The 19,424-nt window shown below is 39.0% G+C and overlaps 1 protein-coding gene across 1 annotated transcript in view; it reads left to right on the top strand.

The window, feature by feature from the left end:
* The first annotated feature begins 14,643 nt into the window (after nt 1-14,643).
* sema3ga (sema domain, immunoglobulin domain (Ig), short basic domain, secreted, (semaphorin) 3Ga) overlaps nt 14,644-19,424 on the top strand; it is a 31,716-nt gene continuing 26,935 nt past the window's right edge. Inside the window, exon 1 of the mRNA XM_036579280.1 lies at nt 14,644-15,112. The gene's annotated coding sequence lies outside the window, so the exon portion shown is untranslated. The remainder of the gene's footprint in view (nt 15,113-19,424) is intronic.

A 19,424-nucleotide genomic window follows, 5' to 3' on the forward strand; every position in this document is an offset into this window, starting at 1 on the left:
GACTTCATTTCCTGTTATGTAGTTTATTTTTTTGACACATTAAAAAATGTCACCAGGTTCTCTATCACTCTTTTCTCTTCCTCAGCGAAACTTCATATCTGATTTTGCTGAATGACATGTATGGGTTTTTATCTTTAGTCACATTTTCATACTACTTATTAAAAAACTTGGCAACTCACTTCTAAAACCAGTCTGCACTGAAACACTAATCGCTAATAAGTGTGAAAGGGTGGGGCTAATTCTGGAGGCTAAATGGTTGAATAATAATAAGTGAAAATAAGCTAGCACGTCCTCTACAGAGAAAACACTTCTGCACACTTTAATATACAATCACTGTTAATTTGCTGAATTTAACATATTAGAAAAAAAATAGAAATTCTGGCCTTTGCAAAAATTATGCTACCTTTTATATATTATGTTCGTTCTTCCTATATGTTTAACTCTATAGCTAAGTATAAATTGTGGTCTAACATTTGTAGATGAACACCATATTTACATAAATGTGATCTCTGTGTTGACTCACATTGACATAGAAAATCAACAAAACATGGGGGTTTAAACTTTTGTAAACTTGTGTATCTTATATACCTGAGGACAAAAACAGTCTTAGGGCCCAGATGCCCTGTTTTGCTAGTCTCCAGAAGGGGGCAGTACAGTCAAAATGATAGGAGCAGTTCTTCTGGCTGTGAAGAACAGGTCTTCTGAGTGGGTTATACACACATTAAGCATAAACTGATGTATGGTATCAGGACTGTTTCTATTCTAAAGTTTTAAAAATATCTCCTCTTTTTGTGAGATATAGTTTGACTTGTGAAATTCACTGGGAGGCAGCTTCACAAGTAGCAGCTTCCCTTAAACTCTCCATATATGGGCCCACTTTTGTATCTCACTCTCATAGTTTACATATCTTAGCAGTTAATAAGTCTTAATATTAATAACTGAATAATAAGCCTAGGTTTTAATGGGTTAATATGAATATACCATTTCATAAGCAGTAGACCATTCCTTTGTCTTGGTGTGTGAGTTTGAAGCGCCCCTATTCCACAGCAGCCCCTGGTCTCATACACTGGTAGATGTGGGTAAATGAGATAGTCCATGAAAGCTTGTATACAGAATGAAGTCTCATGGTACTATCTTCATTCAGGCACGTATGCATGATTCAGCCAGTTATAGCAAGTACTGTATGATCTGTAGTTTGACCTTGGAGATTTAGTGCTTTAACCCCCCAGCTGCTTTGTGAGGAACATGTAAGACCAGCTTTGCTCTCAGAACAGCCTCAATTCTTTGTGACATGGATTCAACAAGGTGTTGGAAACATTCCTTAGAGATTCTGGTCCATGTTGACATGATTGCATCATGTAATTGAACTGTACTTTCATGTTGTTTTTCCTGTTGTGCCACGTCACAAAGGTGCTCTATTGGATTCAGATCTGGTAACTGGAGAGATCATTGGAGTACACTGAACTCATCGTCACGTTCATAGAAGCAGTTTGTGATGACTTGTACTTTGTGACAGGGTGCATTATGCTAGAAGTAGCCACTTGGTAAATTGTGGCCGTACAGGGACAAATGGCACGTCAGCAACGGTACTCAGATAGTCTATGGCATTCAAATTAAGCTTGTTTGGTATTAGGGGACCCAATGTGTGGTAAAATTACACCAGCACTACCAGCTTGAACTGCTGAAACAAGGCAGGTTGGATTCGTGCTGTTTTACACCAAAGTCCCTTCTATCTGCACGTTGCAGCAGAGATTGAGATTCACCAGACCAGGAGCCGTTTTTCCTATCGTCAACTTTTCTAATCCCACGGTGGCCTCAGTTTCCTGTTCTTGGCTGACAAGAGTGGATCCTGATGCGGTTTTCTTCTGTTGTAGCCCATCTGCCTCAAAGGGTTTCAACATGTGTTTAGAGATGCTTTTATGCTTTTAGCCTTCCTGTCAGCTTGAACAAGTGTGAAAGCTACATCCATTATGATTCTTAATTCTATTTTAGTCTGTTATGTGTTGTTTGTTATGTTATGCCTTACTGTTATTAACCAGGGTGTGAGGTTATATGTCTGGTGGTTCTTTTATTACATGCAGTCATAAAAGTTTGAAAAAAAGTGTGGCCATTCTGCTCTGACATCTTTCATCAACAAGGTGTTTCCCCTCACTGAACCGTTGCTTACTACATGTTTTTTGTTTTTCACACCATTCTTTGTAAACTGTAGAGACTATTTATTGTGTAAAATCCCAGGAGATCAGCAGCCAAAATCCCAGGAGGTCTGCAACAACGGTCAAAAGAGAACATTAACGGAGGCTCTTGATCCGTAACTGTATGATTTTATGCATTGAGCTGCTGCTACATGATTGGCTGATTGAATAATTGCATGACTGAGCAAGTGTTCCTAATAAACTGAGCAAGTGTTCCTAATAAAGTGGAAGGTGAGTGTATTTCAGTTTATGCGAATATGCTATTTTACAATAATGCTGGTACCTCAGCCCAGTACAGTACAGTACTTAAGGGTCAGATGTCTGTAAACTGGCAAACTGATATTCTTTTAGTCCAGCAGTTCCATGACCTCCTGGAGGACTGCTAAAGGGGGCACAGAAAAATTTTAGAAGTCAGATCTTTCTTAGTTTTGATTTTGTGCGTTATTATCTGGAAACATGGTACTTGTTTAAAAAGGTAGATGTTATAAAACAATATTAAAATGAAATTAGTGCAATCAAGCACCATTCACGACTTAATGAGTCATCTGTAAAGTTATGGAACAGGGCTTGTCTCTATGTGCAGGTTAGCAACAGCTGTGGAGACAGTTGGGGGGTTGAGGGGTGAGGGAGGCCATAGTGGCACTCACTAACCACAAAAGAGGCATTAGACTAAAAAAATTTGAGAACTACTATGTCAGACCAACGTGACTTTTTAAGACCAGCGAATCAGTATTTTACTGTAGTTTCCTCAGTTATGTCCCTCTTTTTCCTTCTAATCAGTGTAGATAATTACTGTTTTTTTCTCCATTGACATTTTATTGACAAGCTGTGCATTTTTCATGTTGTAGCTTCTTCCACATGATTTTTACAGTACTTCACTTTAGATTGGCAATAATAATTTCTCTAAATTGAGCAACAGCAATACCTCTTTGCATTACCATTTTTAACAAATTCCTTGCAATTTGCTATGTCCAAATATAAAACTTTTCATTTTCTGTCTTGTTTACTTTTTCCCTCAGTATGCAGCCCTACAGACCTGTCATATCAATATTTACATCAACCGGTAGCTCAGATCTTGACATAAGTGAGGTCAGTATGTAATGAATGTAGTGTAATAGATATGCACTCGCAACACTACAGCTTATGCAAACAGCCTTGAGCCAGGCATTTTTGGGCAGGTCTCGACAGAGGGAAGAGGATGTTGCAATGGCACACTGCAACAAGCTTGATTCCTAGATTAATGCGACGCTATAAATATTCCACCAGCAAAGACCTGCCCAGGTTTCAAATGTGGCACAGTCAGGCATGCAGTTAAGACTGGGGCCTTTCTGTTATTATGGGATGTGGATGTTAAGCACTCTCAACATTATGTAGCATGCATGTGTCCTGCTGTGGGCACTAGCAAATGTTTGATCCTTTCAGAGTAGTTGGGTTGTGGTGTCACTGGACAACATGAGTACTGGTCTAAACTGGTCTGTGTTTGTTCATTTCCTACATTGTATGTTCATTTTTGTTATATGAGTACAAAGACAATTAAGATAGATTGATAGGCACTACTTAAATAAATCAGGCTTTCAGTTAATCCTCTTAAATGTTTGGGCCTTGCCTTAATAAGCCCTAGTTTATATTCCCTCTGCCTCTACACTCTATAGGTTATAATTCTCAGATGTTTGCCGGTAGATTTGACACATTCATCAATCATTAATCATACTTTCCATGCTATTAATCACAATAAACAACTCATGAGGCTGTAGCCCATAAAACATTGTAGCCGCTATTTTGCATCTAAGACAAAATAAAATCAATAGAAACAAATTTCAGATACTGTAGTCTTGCTTTTACACACGCTTGATATGTACACAAAGTGGTTCTTTGGAGAGATGCCATAGAAGAACCACATTTGGTTCCCTAAATAACCTTTTAGTGGATGGTTCTCTAAAGGAATACTCCAGCATCTCTATCTACTGAGTCTGTAGCATACAGTCACTTACCTTGGACAATAATTTCAACACTTTCCCCTGTACTTAGTAACAAAACAGAAAAATCAAAACATGCCTCTAACAGAAGTCAACTGCAGATTCTATTAGTAGTTTCTACTTGTTGTTTGTACTCTGAACAAATTTCGACTGTATAAAGTACTGTGTAAACATCAGAGACCACCCATTCATTTATTCAACTTAGTCAACTCAGCCAAGCTAAATGTCATTCATTTTTCAGTGTCAGAAAAAAGTAGGATACATATATTCATCAGACAATGAAACAAAAACCTCCAACTCTGACTGAATATAATATCAAGTCTGTCAGTATTTAATTTGTCCACTCTTTAGTTGTGTACATGCTGCCACTTTTACTCTTCACTTCTTACAGTTTTAAAAATAACCAGTTATAGCTGTGTCCTCTCCAGGGTTGGGATGTAACAAAATACAAGTATTGGAATATGTATTCAATATACAAAAAATAAGTATCTGTATTCAGTCCAAATTACATTTTTATAAAGGCAGTAATTAGAATACAGTTACTTTTTTACATTTTTAGGAGAATACTTTTAGAACGCTTATCAACAAAAGAAAAAAACTCAGAGAAACACCACCAATGCTTGTTTATTAACTATTTTAGAATCAGTGCACGGCGTGCTGCTAACATGCTTGTTATTCTGAAGAGGACCTCAATTAACGGCTTCTTTACAAACACTGAAGTTCAACTAAAGCCTGAGTAGACTGATAAATCACTGTGATAGTCAGTTATTAATTTTAGTGTTACTGAGCTCTGCTAAAGCCTGAGTAGATTGATAAATCATTGTGATGATCTGTTATTAGTCCCATAACAAATCGGCAGGCCCAAAGTTTTATCACACACTTTTATAACCTAAGAATAGCTCAACCAGTTTGCATTGAAGTCCCTATAGTTACTGAATAATAAGCCTTAGTATGTAATAAGCCTGGGATTCTAAGGGGTTAATGTCAGTGTTATTGAGCTCTGCTAAAGCCTGAGTAGACTGATGAATCAACATGATGATCAGTTATTAATCTCAGTGTTACTGGGCTCTGCTAAAGCCTGAGTAGACTGATAAATGAATGTGATGATATAAATCTCAGAGTTACTGAGCTCTTTTAAAGGAATGATCAAAGTAACAATCTTCTCAGTGGACATGTTGGCAAGTGATGTTTAGTATCTGTGTTGTACTGAACTTCTGCTCAGGGAATTGTGGGAGCAGCAGTGGACTGAAGCAGGTGGTAAGAGAGGAGAACATTTCTTAATGATACGAATTTTTATGAAATGTATTATAAATGTATTGTGACACAGAATAATTACATGAACAAAACTGCCAATCAGTAAGAGCGAAGGAACAGAGTGAATTAAGTAAAAAAAATAAATAAATAAAACAAAAAAGATTTTCCCATCTGCCTTAAAGAGATGTGTTCTAAATATATTATAGATGGATTCTGAATAGGGGTGCGGGAAAAACTCGATTCTTAGATGCATCGCGATGCGGACGTGAACGATTCTGAATCGATTCATTCAACGTCAAAAATCGATTTTCTAAATATTTAATTTATAACGTAATGTTGACGGAACGCAAAAGGCTGAAGTGGAAGTGGGAAAGTGCAGCGCCCGGACAGTCTGTGGCGGCACATAACAAAAACACCACTGGATGAGTGAGAAATCCGACCAGCTCAGGTCAGGAGTCACAACACAAATGATAAGAAGAGCCATTTTGCCTTTCAACGAAGTCAAACCACCTTGGGAACCACAACATTTAATGTCCAGCATGTCTCAGTGTGTGCTAATGTCCTAGTATGGGCTAAAAATATAAACGAGAGCGCAGATTTGCTTCGCTCTGCTTTAAGCTTTAGCTTTAGCCGGTTTCCTCCCATCTCCGCCAGAAAACGTTTCTTCAAAACTAGAAGAGTTTCTTGTAAAATGTCTCAGCATGCGGCTGTTTTACGAGGCTGAAGTCGCTTCTCATTCGCCAGCTTCTCGTTCTAATTTTCCTTTTCCACCTTAAATTCTGCCTTAGGCGCCGAATGTAAGTGCTGCACCATTTAAGGTGGAACGGGAAAATACGAGAGAAGCGAGTTCATTTTCGCAACTTTTTAGAGAAAGACAGTCTCTCAGCAGATTTAACCAACCGCGCTACTTATAAATGCGAATAAGTCCTCCAAATGTTCGTCTTAATCTGTTTTTTCGTTCGCTACTGGCGAGGTCAGACCTCGGGGCTATGTGACCTGCTGTCTGTTCTCAGTCGTTGAGAATCAGGGCTTTCGCGTTATGCTGCACACTATGGAGCCGAGATTCAGCGTCCAGTCTCGAAAATACCCCCCCCTCTCTACAACGAGACCAAAAGGGTGGCTGTATCGTGCTGCGTGGACACCCATTGCCACTGGATCTTATTTCAGGGCAACAGCGCATTTTATCGCAGATGAGTGGCAGCAGCGTCTCTGAATGAGAGCCTTCTAGTTCACTTGCCACATCACTTCCATTTGATTTATTAATAAAAGATATTTTAGATAATTAAAGCAAAGTATTTGTAATGGTCCGTAATGCATTTACATTATGGATCATTACAAATACTTTGCTTTAAAACTACCAAGTCCTCAGACAGTAGGAAGATAGAAATCATGTATAGAGAAAAAGATGCATCGAGATGCATCGCTAATCGTTTTATAATCGCATCGCAGCCCTCTGAATCGTAATCGAATCGAATCGAATCGTGAGGTGCCTAAAGATTCTTACCCCTAATTCTGAATGTGTTTTTATACTTTGTAAGAGAACACATTACTGAATGTATTTAGGACAGTGTATTAAGTATTTAGCCATCACTACTTTTTAAAAGTATTTTGCCCAACTGTGGTCCTCCCAACAAAAGCTGTTCCCAAACAGGGCTGGACTGGGGAGTAAATTCAGCTCTGGACTTCTGTCTAGACCAATGCATTACAAGCACAGTGAACCCCTAACAGCCCTCTCCCCCCAAGAAAACTCCCACTTTTCAAAAGTCAGTTTCAAAAGTTTTAATGATAAATTCATCAATAAATGGGAAATGAGGTACATCCTTACAAATGAGAAATGGTTTCTCTGATTGGCTAGCTGAATCCTGCTCTCTGATTAGATACCAGTATACTGCACACTGATTGGCGACCAGTATCATGTGTTCTGATTGGCTAGCTGAGCCCTGCTCTCTGATTAGTGTATCTTGCATTCCAATTGGCTAGCTGTATCAAGCATTCTGATTGGCTGTCACTATATGGCATCCTGATTGGCTGCCTGAATCCCGTTCTCTTCTTTGTTGCCAGTATCCTGTATTCTGATTGGCTAGCTGAATGTTGCTCTCTGATTGACAGCCAGTATTTGTCTTCAATTTCTTCAACTTCCCTAATCGGGTCAGTGAATCCTGCAATGTGATTGGCTGTTTAGATGCACTGTCTGATTGGATAGGTGAATGGCAGGATAATGACCATGCATTTCTGTTATTTCTCACTCTCTCAGCGGCCCAACACATAGCGGCCCACTAAGAATTGTCCCGGTCCTCCTTATGGATGGTCCATCCCATTTACAAAGGAGTCTGATTTTATGTTCCCCTTGAAAAAGACACTAGTATTCACTCAAGTAACTACCCAAACACACCTTAGCTGCCTTACAAATTTCTTTCTCTTGCACATCTAAACTGACCAAAAGAGACATTTCTGAGGACATTAGACCTTAGTACTTAAAGCTTTCATCTTTGAGAGAGAGGAGACAATCAAGCTCCACTCTTGCTTCAGATCTGAAAAAATCCACATGTATGTCTGTCCATCCTTCCACTGCAAGAAGTCAACTCAACACTGAGTTGTCAGAATAAAGTTTTATGATTTTTTATTGATTGGAAGCATCATGAATACTGATGAGTACAAACAAATTGTAATACATCATGCAATACTTTCTGGAAAATGTTTTTGTATTAAGAAATTAATTCTACAGCAAGATAACGACCCCAAGCATACTGCTGAAAAGATCAGACTGCAGCTGACTTCTAAGACTGAACTTTGGAAGTGTGGAAAAACATCCCTGCAGAATTCTTTGGAAAACTGAAAGCTTTTGGGAGAAACAGTTCTCCCAAAAAGAATGGAAGCTTAAACAAAGGCAAATGTTGAAAATATATATTATACTTAGTTGTTGAGGCTTCTATGTAATTTTCTGTTAAATATGTTTTCCGTTTTTTGTCACGCTTAAAAATGAATAACTTGTACTTAATGGCTGTTTTAACTGGTGATTAAATAAATGAAAGTGTGGTCACCATACTGTAAAGGAACATAAGTAAGAAAAAAGCAGTTTTCCTTCTTAAAATGGGATAAAGGAGAAACAGGAGTAGTTTGAAGGGGAAACAAAGAATGAAACATGATGGAAAGAGTGAGAGTAAGAGACAGATGGGGTATAAGCAAGATTAATGGTGAAGTTTATTAGCTGGGCCTCCCTGCATCTTACTGGTGAATAGATAAATGATTCTGAGGACAATAATCACCAACAGCTACTAAAAGCAGCAGCTTTTTGACCTCCTCTCCATCCTCTGCAGTCAGGAGGGCTTTGTTCCCCATTGACTGTACATGAATAAACTTCAAAGAGTGGAGAACACACACAAGATCAATGGCTAGATGTTAACACACACTTACCCAAGCATGCCATTGTGTGATGCCATTCAAAAGCAACAAACTGTCTGTAAGGGTAAACAAACTGTGTGTGCCAGTGCATACACCATACACTTTCCTCCTACAATGGGCCTTCTAAAGACAGAGTCCACCGCATAGCTAAAGCAGAAATAGACTGTTTAATGCATGCTAAACAGAGCGAAGCACACACACACTCACACACATACCTACACACATCTCAGTGGGACTTTTATCAGCCCAAAATCACTCGAAGGAGCATCCATCTTTTATGAGGCGGGGCATTACCAGCCCGCTCCGTTCTGGCCCCCCGCAGGCTAACGCTTAAGTGCTGACAGATTTATCCCCAAAGACAGATGTGCAGGACTCTCCCACACTCCTAGCATTTTCACATTCCCCTGCTCCCTCGCTTTTCCCTACGCTCACATGAGTTTTCTAGGTTAGCGCACTGTTAGTGCTGCAGTCTGTATATCAGTTATCTGTAGTACTGCCACTTGAAAAGAAAGTAAGCCATTTAATAAATCACAACGACAATGAGAAACTGTCTCATAATTATGACTAAATACCTCATAATAATGAGAAGGAATCTTATAATTATGAGGTACCCTCATAATTTCAGTACTAGAATCTCACTGTCATAACCTACTATCTCACAATTTTTACTTGGTACTTCACTAGTATGACTTACTATCTCACACTTATGACTATGAATTTCACTATTACAACTTGCTATCTAATAATTATTACTTATTACTTCAGTATTATGACTTAGTATCTCACCACTTTGAGATAGTAAATTATAATAGCGAGGTACTGAGTCATAATTATGAGACGGTAAGCACAGTTGTGAGAAACTAAGTCAGAATTCTGAGATAGTAAGTTATAATAGTGAAATACTCATAATTATGAGATAGCCATAATAGTGAAGTACTAAATTAATAACTGTGAGATTGTAAGTTGTAATAGTGAAATATTAAGTCATAATAGCAAGATACAAAGTTCATAATTATGAGATAATAAGTCATAACAGTTAAGTAACAACTATGAGATAGTGAATCATAATAGTGAGGTGCTAAGTCAGAATCATAAGCACGTAAATCATAGTGGCAGTATATGGCAGTGTATTATGGCAGTATATTATGGCAGTACATAAAACTTCCAAGACATTATTTTATTATTGTGCCTTACTATCTCATAACATTTTAATATTTCATTATTACTAGATACCATCTCACAATTATGACAGTATATAAAAATCATCATTAAATTGTATACTTATGTGATAGTATTTCATTATTATGAGATAATTAAGATAGCACCTCATTATTTATGAAATCTCATTATTTATGATTATGTGGAGATTAGTATCTCATAAGTATGCTTTAAGTATGAGGTATCTCATTATTATGAGATATCTTAAGCTGAAATGGATTAGTCCTTTTTTTTACAAGTGGCAGAAATAGGACATAACATTGGAGAGTTTTGGTTTTAGTGCTATAGACAGATAACAACTGGGTGCTTCAGACTGCTTTATGTAAAATCAGGTTTCTGTCTAGACAATGTTTACAGTTCCCTTTTTAAGAGAAGAAAACAGAACAAAACAGTCTAATCAAAACAAGCTGTGCGAGATTTGTAAGACACTTTTTAACACAGAGTACCAGAACTCAGGAAGCATTGTTTTCTTCACTTTATTAATGGAAGCTTAATATTATCAAATATCATGATACTTTAATATATTTTGAAAGTATTGTGATATCGAATTTTATCAATACTGTCCAGAATTAGCACATAGGTTGTAAAGCTGTTGCCTAGTGTCAGAATGCATTGACTCCTCTCTGGCAGAAGATGGAAGGACAGTTCACAGGTTTTTGTTGGTTGTAGCTGATGAACACTGAAGAACTGGGCTGGATTTTGGTTGGTGAAACTTGGAGATTGTGAGTGTTTGATGTTGCTGTTTTAAGGTGACCCAATGCACACAGCACATGCTCCTACATGCAGGTATGAACACACACACACACACAAACACACACACACACAAACATTCTTGTGAACATGCACAATGGCTTCAATATGCACTTAAGAGGTCACATGACACAAGTGTTTTCATAACTCTCGTTCCTCTGATCCTTTTTCAAGCTCCATGTGTAGTGTTTACTCCAGCACCTTTGGAACTGTGCTGTAATTGCCTCAAATGTGTGAAAAGTCTATATTTAAAACACATTTCAAAAAGCTGTTGATTGAAAGCATAGCTATTTCCCATTGGCCTAATCCTTTTTGGAAAGCAGGACTTAACAAAACAAGCACTTGAACAAATAAATTAAGGGCTCAAACTTTTTTTAGTGTGATGCTCTTTTTGTCGATAGTAAGTGCCTCTGTGGATATGGTTTGGGTGACTATTGACTTCCAGTGCTTGTGAACAGTGTTAGCCTAGCCGTTCCAGTTCTAAACTAAAAAAAGCAAAATTTGGAGACCAAGTATGTCTTGGCTGATTGACTGCATTTGGGGTATGTGGAAAATCAAGTAAATTTGCCAAACTATTTCTTTAATCAAGTGCCCAAGCTTTTGATATTACAATAAACACTCACTGACTGAGTTTTATGTACACTTCCATACAAGGTAAGGTGTATAAATGCACAAATTCACAAATAAATTCATATAACACAACCTACACTGCTGTTCAAAAGATTGGAATCACTTGTTATATTAAATATTTGTGTTATTTTATATACAATAATAACTTATATGTACACCGATCAACCATGACATAAACCACCTTTTTCTACGCTCATCGTCCATTTTATCAGCTCCACTTACCACATAGGAGCACTTTGTAGTTCTACAATTACAGACTGTAGTCCATCTGTTTCTCTGCATACTTTGTTAGCCCCCTTTCACCCTGTTCTTCAATGGTCAGGACCCCCACAGGATCACCACAGAGCAGGTATTATTTGGGTGGTGAATAATTCACAGCACTGCAGTGACACTGATGTAGTGCTGTGTAAGTGTGTTGTGCTGGTACGAGTAGATCAGACACAGCAGTGCTGCTGGAGTTTCTAAACACTGTGTTCACTTCCTGTCCACTCTATTAGACACTCCTACCTTGTTGGTCCACCTTGTAGATGTGAAATCAGAGACAACAGCTCATCTGTTGCTGCACAGTTTGTGTTACTCACCCTCTAGTCCTTCATCAGTGGTCACAGGACGCTGCCCAGACGATGCTATCGGCTGTTTCTGATCCACTCATGCCAGCCCAACACATACTAACACACCACCACCATGTCAGTGTTACTGCAGTGCTGAGAATGATTTACCACCCAAATAATACCTGCTCTGTGGGGGTCTTGTAGGGGTCCTGATCATTGAAGAACAGCGTGAAAGGGGGCTAACAAAGTATGCAGTGAAACAGATACAGTCTGTAATTGTAGAACTACAAAGTGGACCTAATAGCAAATGGAGCTGATAAAATGGACAATGAGTGTATAAACAAGGAGGTGGTTTATATATATGTATAGTTATACCTACCATTCAATGGTTACAGTCAGACCAGGTCACATGACCTGTGTCAAAGAGAGCACGCTTGTTGACTCTGACTGATGGGCTCTGTGAATGGAGCTCAGTGCCATTGTGGGTGAACATCACACGGAAACCTGAACTTAAAGCTCACATTAGTCACTTCCTCCCGGAGGAAAATAAAGGATGCCTCCCACAAGGAGAAAGAAAGACAAGAAACCACCTCCACATCCGCACGGCAAAAAGAAAGAAAGCAGACAGTTAACAGGCACACTGCAAAGCCAGCAGCACAAAGACTGAGTTTACTCAGATATGACCAAAAGAGACATTCAAACATGATGGTCAGCGGCGTGGACTCAAACATTGACAGGGGCGCGAAAACTGATAGCCGACATAATTCACAAGTTGTTGTTTCTTTAATTAAATAAAAAAGTCATTCAGAAGTAAATGCAGACATTAAACTACAGGCCAAAAACCTTCAACTACATCAAGCTTCCACCAGAACAGGAAGTTTGTTAGGTGCTGATCATTTCTTGGTCTAAAATAAAACTTTAAAGCTTGAAACTCACAGAGGAGCAGGGTAAGCAGTCCAGGTGCTCAACCAACACAACCGAATAAAATTTAAACACTATTTAAAAAGATGGTTCTTCGAGGGATCTTTAGTAAAGGGAATGGTCCTATTTAGAACCATGAGTTCTATATAGAACCATTTTATGCTTTAATGGTTCTTTGCATGGTGAAATGGTTCTTCAGATTGATAGAGAATGTACTGTACATAGTTCTATATAGCACCAAAAAGGGTTCTTCTGTTGTTACAAGCTTGACATCATGACAACAGAAGAACACTTTTTGGTGTTGCATACAACCATTTTGAAAAAGGCTCCATGTAGAACCATATAGGCCACAACACATTCTCCATCAATCTAAAGAACCATTTCACCATGCAAAGAACCATTTAAGCAGGCAAATTGTTCTTTGACTATTCATGGTTCTACATTAAGCCATTGTCATTACTAAAGAACCTTGAACAACCATGTTTTTTAAGAGTGTAAGCTACAAAATTGAATTAGGAAGTCAATGTTAGCTTACATAGCTAAGATTACTTTTTGATTTACTTTTTTATTTTTAGATTAAGCACCTTCCTCACAGATATACTTAAGCAAAAGTCTAATTTGGAAATACTCAGCAAAGTGCGTGTAACCTAATAAAAGTACTACCCACCCCTGCAAAGTAAAAGGAAAACGCACTGTTCGAAGGAACACATGGAAGTGGAGCTGGCCTGTAGTCTCTCCTTTGGTGGCCGTTTGTTTTGAAGACACGCAGACACAGTATTACACAGCAGGGAGCTTCATACATTGGCAAATGCGCAGTGACATTTCAATAGGCCACGCAGTTCACAAAGTGAACAGACACCAAAGGCTCTTTGAGACTACATTACTGACTCTCCGTGCAGGAGAAATTCTTTTCACCAGACCCTTCCCCCCTTCGGTGGCTTTTTGTCTCCGTTGTCGTTGGTCCCCCAAATGCTAAGTGAAGAATCTGGGGAATTTTCAGACACTCTCTTGTGCCTTGTTTTAACAGTTTCATCCGGGCATTTGCTCTCTCATTCAAAATATTTGATAGCTGTCATTCAAAACAGAGCTTTGGGGTAAAAGCTAATATAGTACAACTGTAAATTACTACAACAGAACATTGTTAGTAACGCTTACTGTTACAATATGATTAGCTATATGTCCTGTAAAAGCCACACTTATTGCGCAGAACAAAGTGCAGAAAAGTTCCCCTTACAAAAAGGTCATGAAATGCTTTACAGAAAACCTCTGAATTTAGAAACTGCCCAAAATACAGGATTTTTGAAGCAGAGAAGAGCTAAACAATTAAGCAGCTCTGTGGTCGTTAATTGTATAGGCTAATATGTCAGTAGACTATCTGGTGACTTTGAATGTGAAATTAGTCTGTTTTAAGCTTCTCTGACGCTTTTTGTCATTGTGTGGTTTTACAGACTAACGTTGGTATTGTTTATTAATTTATCTGCAAACTCATGGCATGTTTTTGTCGTTTTTTGCCCGTTAACGGTCGATCGGGAGCTGTTGAGGCGTTGTTTTGTTCCACACCCGTTTTTCGACAAAGCCCGCCCCCTCTGCGCTGTGATTGGCTAGCAGCGTCTCGTGCCCTGTCCTGGGATTCGGTACTTTACTTCAGAGCGTGAACTAGTAACCAATGGCAACGCAAGAGGGGTCCTGTCGGAATACGGGTGTCAAAAATAACGCCTGAAGGTGGCTGTATGGTTAGACAGGGAGACTTTTACTGGGACACAACGGTGAACACCTGCCACGGCTTAAAGCCTGGAGTCTGCGGCACACAGAGTGAAGGCTGGCGTGACAAGAGGACTTTCTCCCCCTCCCTTTTGAGCAGTGCGCTTTTGTGAGCGTTCTCACGAGAGCAGCCAAACACCTTTTGACATTTGTTGCCTTTATCTCCACAACTTCCCAGATAAGGGCAGACAATCAGACAACTGCCAAGGGAGTGCATAAACTGCATGTTTTTTGCCTTTATCGCAAAAAGCGAGACTTCTTGGTCGCGCCAAGAGGATTCCACTGAAAAACACCACCCAACATTTCAGCGATTTGAGAGTTTGTTCCACAGAGCATTAGCTGAAACGCCGAGAGAGTTTAGAGGAATGCAGCGATAACATCTTACCTGCGCCTCAAAGTCACTGTGGACTCTGGTTTTGTCCCCGGCTCTCAGAGAGGATAGAAAGAAACAAAAAAGGTAACTAAACTACATATTTTCTTTATGTTTACTCCACTTTGGCTGTTTTTACTTATTTACTCATTGTTAGCTGCTTTGTTTCCCTAAAGTTTGTTGAGGTAGCTTGTGTGAGGTAAAGCTGTAAATATAACTGTAGCATTGATGTGGAAGGATTTAGCAGTTCAGCAGGCCTGTACAGAGTGTGAACTGAATCATACAGTTCAGATAGTGAATATAAGTTACAGTGTCAATGTGTCTCTCTGTGAAATCAGTGACAGTGTTTCAGTTTTGCTCAAAAATGAAGTTCAAGAGTGTGATTTCTTCATTTAATACAGTGATACAATCTCAGGTTTGAGAGAGAAAAGGAAGGACCCATTTGTGATAAATGCCCCATGTGGGGAGAGAGGTAATGGACGTCATAGATTCAGCTTTTAGTATTCATAATTCATATTCCGTCCATTCCAGCAGAGTGCTGTTCATCCATAATGCATGCATACATGAAAATATAACAGTTTATACCTGCCAATTCCCACTTAAGTGTTAAAGCAGCAAACAGGCCACTTAACAATTTCATCACTTCAGAGATACCTGGAACATATTAGTATAAAACCAGAGCACACAAAGACGTCCATAAGTATCGGAATCAATAGAAAGTATATGTGTGTGTGTGTGAGAGAGAGATTTCACATACACAAGTTAATCTTGGTTGCGATAACTGTGTTTTACTACTTATGAGACAAATCTCTGATTATTCCAAATTCCCCTTATCTGTGCCTGTATAATGTGTGTATTTCTGAGTCTGTAGTCTCTGATCTGATGTTTATCTCCCTTTGACTGATTTCACCAAGTTGTTTGGTGTTGAGTTCAATAGAAAATTCATTATATTGAACCTTGCAACAGAAAGCAGTAACACTGGTGTAAACTACTAATGCTAATCTATGCAAACATAGTTGTATGGTCGATTTCCCGGGCAAAGCTTAAGCCTAGTCCTGGACTACACTGCATTCTGAATGGAGATTCTCCACTGAAAGGGAAAGATACAGTCCTATGCTGAAGTCAGAGAGCACCCTTTCATTTATTTAACGTCTAGTCAACATGGCCTTTAAGTACAAGTTATGAATTTTCAACGTAAAGAAAATAGAAAAGATATATTCAACAGAAAATTACACAGAAGCCTCAACAACTAAATATGTTATCAAATATTTTAGTATATGTTGTGTCCACCCTTTACCTTTATTAAAGCTTCCATTCTTTTCAGGAGACTTTCTCTCCAAAGAAATTTGCAAGGGTATTTTTCTACACCTCTAAAGTTCAGTCTTAGAGGTTGGTTGCATTTTCTGCTTCTCACAGTCCAAGTAATCCCAAACACGTTCAGTGATGTTGGATTCTGAGGTGGTCAGTTCATTGTTCGGAGAATACCAGCAGCTTCTTTAAGTGATTTCCTTTTTTCAGTAAGGGCCTCTTGGCAGCTACACATCCTTTCAGACTCATAACATTAAATTGTCTTCTGGATGGACAGAAACACCTGTGGAAGCTTTAAGTACTTTTTATCTGATGGTGACAGTGTATGGTCTACCAGGACTTGCACACTTTATGGCAAACTGACCCATACAGTTTCTAGTGAGCACAAATCAAGCAATTCAGTCTTACTACCTGTAATGTCTGGCACTCACTACTTGTTGTAGGCACCTTCAGACAACTTCACCTCTCCCTGTGTGTCCTGAAAAACTCTCTTTGAATTCCCTCTGGGTATGAAGCTTTTTTGAAGAAAAGTAGGACACGCTTTCTTATCTTCATTTTCATTCACATCAAAAGGAAATTGGCTCCAAACCTTTTGATTCATCTGCTTGTGTGTAAAGCGGGGTGGGGGGGTGGAGAGAGAAATCTTGGCTAATTAGGTGGGGATTGGGACTTTCACCTCAGCACCTCAGCAGGTGGAAACATGACCCTCATTGACCTCCTTTTCTTAGCCTGAGGCTTGTGTTTCCACAGGGATATGCCAGTGAGCGTGTACCCTGTGTGTGTGAATGTGTTTATGTGACTGAACGGCTGAACTTCAGACTGTCAGAGTTAGGATCTGATCAATATACAAATTTTCACTAATTATAATGAACTAGAAATAGTATCAGCCAATATAATATCCAAAACTGGCAAAAATGAGACTGAAATAGTTCTAGTTCTATCTGCATAAGGCTGTAGAGAAGTCAGATCACACACTTAATTTAATTCGTTTCCAGTTATAATGGCCATTAAATACAAATAATTCATTCTTTCGGAGATATGTCTGAGGAGATTAGATATATAAGGTAGGGGAAAATTATTAAAAGATGAGAAAACTGTCACCATCAGATAAACAGCTTAAAGCGTTCATCTTCGAGGCAGAGGAGAAAATGAAGCCCCTCTTCAGATCTGAAAAAAAATCCAATGTTTTATGTCCATCCTTCCACTGTGAGAAGACAGCTCAACACTATGAGTCTGAAAGGATGTGTAGCTGTCAAGTTGTCACTGAAAAAAGGAAACAGACAAAAAACTAAACAAAGAAGTAGCTGGTGTTCTCAGAACAATGGACTGACCACCCCGGAGACATCAATGAACCCTGGACATTAATGAAAGTATTTGGGTTTACTTGGATTGTGGGAAGCAGGAAATGCAACCAATGTCTAAGACTGAACTTTGGAAGTGTGGAAAAATATTCCTGCAGATTTCTTTGAAAAACTGAAAGCAAGTCTCCTGAAAAGAATGGACACCATAATAAAGGTGAATTTGGCTGAAAATTAAATAAATGAAAGGTGTTTTCTGACTTTTGCACAGTACCATATATACAGTATAATATAATATAGTACACTCTCAGAAATAAAGGTATGAAACTGTCACTGCGGTACCCCTCTGTCACTGGGGTGGTACCTCAAGGGTACATCTTAGTACCTTTAGTCAGGGAACATACTTGTACTATAATCCACTGAAATTATGATTGTAATGTTGTGTGTTGAAATTATCTTGTACTTTTTACCTGGGAAGAAAGGTACACAATTGGACCTTAAAACCACTGTTGTACCTTTAAGGGTACATTTACATCGTTTGTATCTTGATGAATAAAAAATCTACCTGCACAGAACCTTTATTTCTAACAGTGTGTTGAACTCAAGGTATCTATATCAAAAACTTTTCAATGTAATCCAGTCCTAAATGACTGTATGATTTATCAGCCAAACAATATCAGTCTGGCCCTAGTGTGAGCATGTGTGTTTAGAAGTTTTGCATGTGTGTCTGCCCCACCCTCCTATAGATCAGTGCCAGAGAAAACATGTAAAAACACCTGAGCGTGCGACCTGTTCTTCTGAACATCCGAGTGAGAAGCAGCCAAGGACAAATCCGATCATGCAGAAGGAGTCTGATCTGCAGCCAGTGCAGCGCTCAGGAAGCAGAGCAGTTTACATAGACAGAAAGAGGAAAGGAGGGCTGAGGAGATGAAACAAAAAATAAAGAGAGGAAAGATAGAAATAGGCAGTGAGAAAGGTCTGTTGCGTTTTCAAGCCCTTGGGGAGTGAATCATTTACCCTAAACGCTTTCAGTCTTTCTTAACATGGAATTTCCCTCTAGAGGTCCATCCTGGTGCACTCGCACAACATCTTTGCTGTTTTTACTAGTCGTCCATGGCAACTACTGATCAAGTGCGATTTAAATCTTTCTCAGGACAGTGATAGCCATCTCTGAGTGAGTGTACCTCACAACTTCACTCCTCTCCACTATCTTAACTCCTCTTCTCTTTCATCACACCATCGCACGCACGCTTACTTGCACACTCTTACTTCATCCATCTCTCCTTCATCGTCCCACAGTTTGGACACGTAGTGCATTCCGGGACAAGCCTCTAGATGCGCAGAGAGTGTGAACTGAAGGCAGCTGCCAGGGCTCGTGGTGGACCTGTGCAGCTGGAAGAGGATTAAAGGAATCAAACCCCTTCTTTAGTGGCCCACTGTTTGGCCATACATGGAGAGATTTATATACAGGAGACAGAGTTTCCATTGTCGACTCCAAACTTTGTTTATTAGCTGAGCTGTCATGTTGGTAATACATCGTGATATGTTTATATGTGTGTATACAGTACTGTGCAGAAGTCGTGGGCCATCTGAGAAAATGATATTTAAAGCTGTTTTCCTGGGCAGTAAACATTTATTTGTTTAGAAAAACATTATTATTAAAACAAAAACAAATAAACAATCGGTTGTGATTCGTGTCTGCCTGTAAGCTTAAGCATTTCCAAACTTCTCCTCAAGAAAGCCCAGTATTTACAGTTACTATCCAATATGTAGTCCAGTTAATCAGTCCTTCA

This window comes from Colossoma macropomum, unplaced genomic scaffold, assembly GCF_904425465.1.
Source record: "Colossoma macropomum unplaced genomic scaffold, Colossoma_macropomum, whole genome shotgun sequence".
NCBI lineage: Eukaryota > Metazoa > Chordata > Actinopteri > Characiformes > Serrasalmidae > Colossoma > Colossoma macropomum.